Below are 2,773 nucleotides of genomic sequence, written 5' to 3'. Positions count from 1 at the left end.
TCCATCACCAGCTTCTTCCTCTTTTATGGTATTTTCCTTCTCTTTCTAACTCTATGCACTTCAATATTTAAAATGGATAACAATCTGATGATTTTCTTTGTGATGGCTGCTATCATAACATTTCCTGCTGTTCATGCATGTATCCTAATTATGGGAAATAATAAGAGGAGACAAGCCTTACTTCTTGTGCAATGGCTGACTATTTTGCAACAAAAGTTGCAGGTCCAAAGATGCAAAACCTCCAGTTTCATAAACAAACAAACAAAAAAAAAACCTTCCAGGAATCAGTTTGTACAACATAAAGAAAAGTCACACAAAATTCTAGTACTTATAAAGTTGAGCTTTTGATATATTTGCTTGTATTTTACTTTGTGATTTTGCAAAAGTATGCTTAGAACTATATTTGTTCCTTTGTAGTCTAGTTAGAAGTCAGCTGCTTTACTCAACTGTCTGCTTTATTTTAATCATTTTCTCTTGTCATTTGCAGCTATAAAAATCCATTACCTCTAACAGGGTTTTTCATTTGGGCCACCAACCAGCTATGAAATTCTGACACAGAGACTTCTTATTAGTTATGATTGTTTAGCTTTAGCTTATCTCTTATTTTAATCTATTTCTTTATGTTTTGCCTCAGGGCTTTTTACTTCTCTTTCTATATATTTTACTTTCCTGCTATCTCTGTGTCTGGCTGGCTGGGGGCTGCCTGGCTTCTTACCCTGTGTATGTCTCTCTCTTTCTTCCTTATTCTCTTCTTCTTCTCTCTTCCTATTTATTCCCTCTGCCTGCCAGCACCACTTATTCCACTCCTGCCTAGCTATTGGCTATTCTGTTTTTTATTAGACCAACCAGATGACTTAGGAATGCAAGGTGAAACAAATTCAACACATCTTTACATAATTAAACAAATACAGCATGAAAAAATGTAACAAATCTTTACATCATTAACAAAGGCAGCAGAAATAAATATAGCACACCTTTACACAGCTAAAATAATACTCCACAGTGTAAACAAATGTAACACATTTTCACATAGTTAAAATAATATTTCACAACAATTACTATGTATAAAAATTTATAGCATTTATTAATTGTACCTATTTATCATCTTTCCTGTTTTACTGACTATATCATTAAATGTCTATCTCTCTCACACACACACATGTTATTAGTAATTGTTGTGGTAATTGTTTATCTGTTTATCAATACATTTTTCTTGCATCTTCTAGATGCAAGATTGACTTCAGATTTGATATAAATATATTTAAACTTATATTTGGGGAAAATTTTTTATATTGAGTTTTGCTAGAAAAAAAGCTGTTGATAATTTCCATACAAGTATTTTTAAATTCAGATGAATGTAATTTCCTCTGTCATCTGAGCAATTAGTAGAATGGTACATGTTATTAGTATAAATGAAACAAGGGTAATTTTCATAGTGTATGCAGTCTATATCAATCAATGTCACTTAAATTCTCTCATTTGTATGTTAAAAGAAATATGAAAATATCAAACATAAATTGAAATTTGTAAGATGTCTATAATGTAATAATTAGTAATATCCAAAATGTTAATTAACCAAATTAAATGATTTCAGAAATAATTCCAGTCATAAAATTCAATTTGTAAAGCATATGATCCCTATTTTCAAAGTGTTGAAGACTGCAAAACCACTAAAATTTTAATTTTATTTGTTCCCTTAGGATTAAATTAATTAGTGTCATTTCAATAGAATGATTGGGGACAATTTCCTATACACTAATATTCACTAAATCATTAGTATTGTGGCTACTTCAGAAACTCTGTTATAAAATGGATTGCTTTATTCCAAAATCTGAAGGTTGACATTTAATTACTAATAGATCTTAAAAGTGTGGCCCCAATAATCCTAGTTAATATTCAGTGAGATTGTAAGGGTGAGGCTTTAGTCCAATAGCAATGCTTTCATTATGGAATGAGCAGAAAACTCAGAAGTCTGTACACACAGAAGCCCAAAGATGCTCACCAAGGAAGAGCCTGTAGGAAGGTGGCTGCTGGTAAGCCCAAAGTAGAGACCTTACCAGAATTCAACGCTGCTGGCCTTGGTCTTTGACTATAAAAACATTCAAATTTATTATGCATAAATAATTTTAATGCAGGACCAAAGTATTTAAAAACATGAAAAAGTGTATATACAGTACTTAACTCACAAAAGCAACATTTGTTAGTTAATAGATGACTTTTAAAAATAATAATTTCATTAATCTAAATTAAGAGAATTAGAAAAGATATGAATAAAAACTACAAGTAAATCTTCAAAATAAAGCTTACATTTATCAGAAATACATATAAATATGTGTGTGCATTACATTTAAGTTTCAATTGCTAGATTTTTAAAATGAGACAAGGTAATTTTTTGTCATCTTACAGGCTGCACAAGAATTTACTAATTTTTCTATGAAAATTTAACCTCATTATTGATTCTTTGGGAGTTTCACATCATGCATGCCAATTCTGCTCACTTCCTGGTCCCCTCATGTTTTCTCATCACCCCTGCAGCACCTCCAACAAAAGAAAATTAAAGAAAAAATCAAAATAAAACAAAACAAGCAAACAAACAAAAACAAGAACAAAAAAAAACCAACCACAACAGCAAAAAATACCTCTTCACTTTTCTCCAACACCTCTTCCTTAATCCTGGTGGCAATGAGGGCCTTGGTGTGTCATAAAAGAAACGGTTTTGTACAATCAGCAAATGTTCATTTCAGTGAGTCACTCGTCTGGTTTAAGGCCAGTG

Source organism: Onychomys torridus, unplaced genomic scaffold, assembly GCF_903995425.1.
Source record: "Onychomys torridus unplaced genomic scaffold, mOncTor1.1, whole genome shotgun sequence".
Taxonomy (NCBI): Eukaryota; Metazoa; Chordata; class Mammalia; order Rodentia; family Cricetidae; genus Onychomys; species Onychomys torridus.
The sequence above is the reverse complement of the archived record's forward strand: the minus strand, read 5'-3'. Positions refer to the sequence as shown.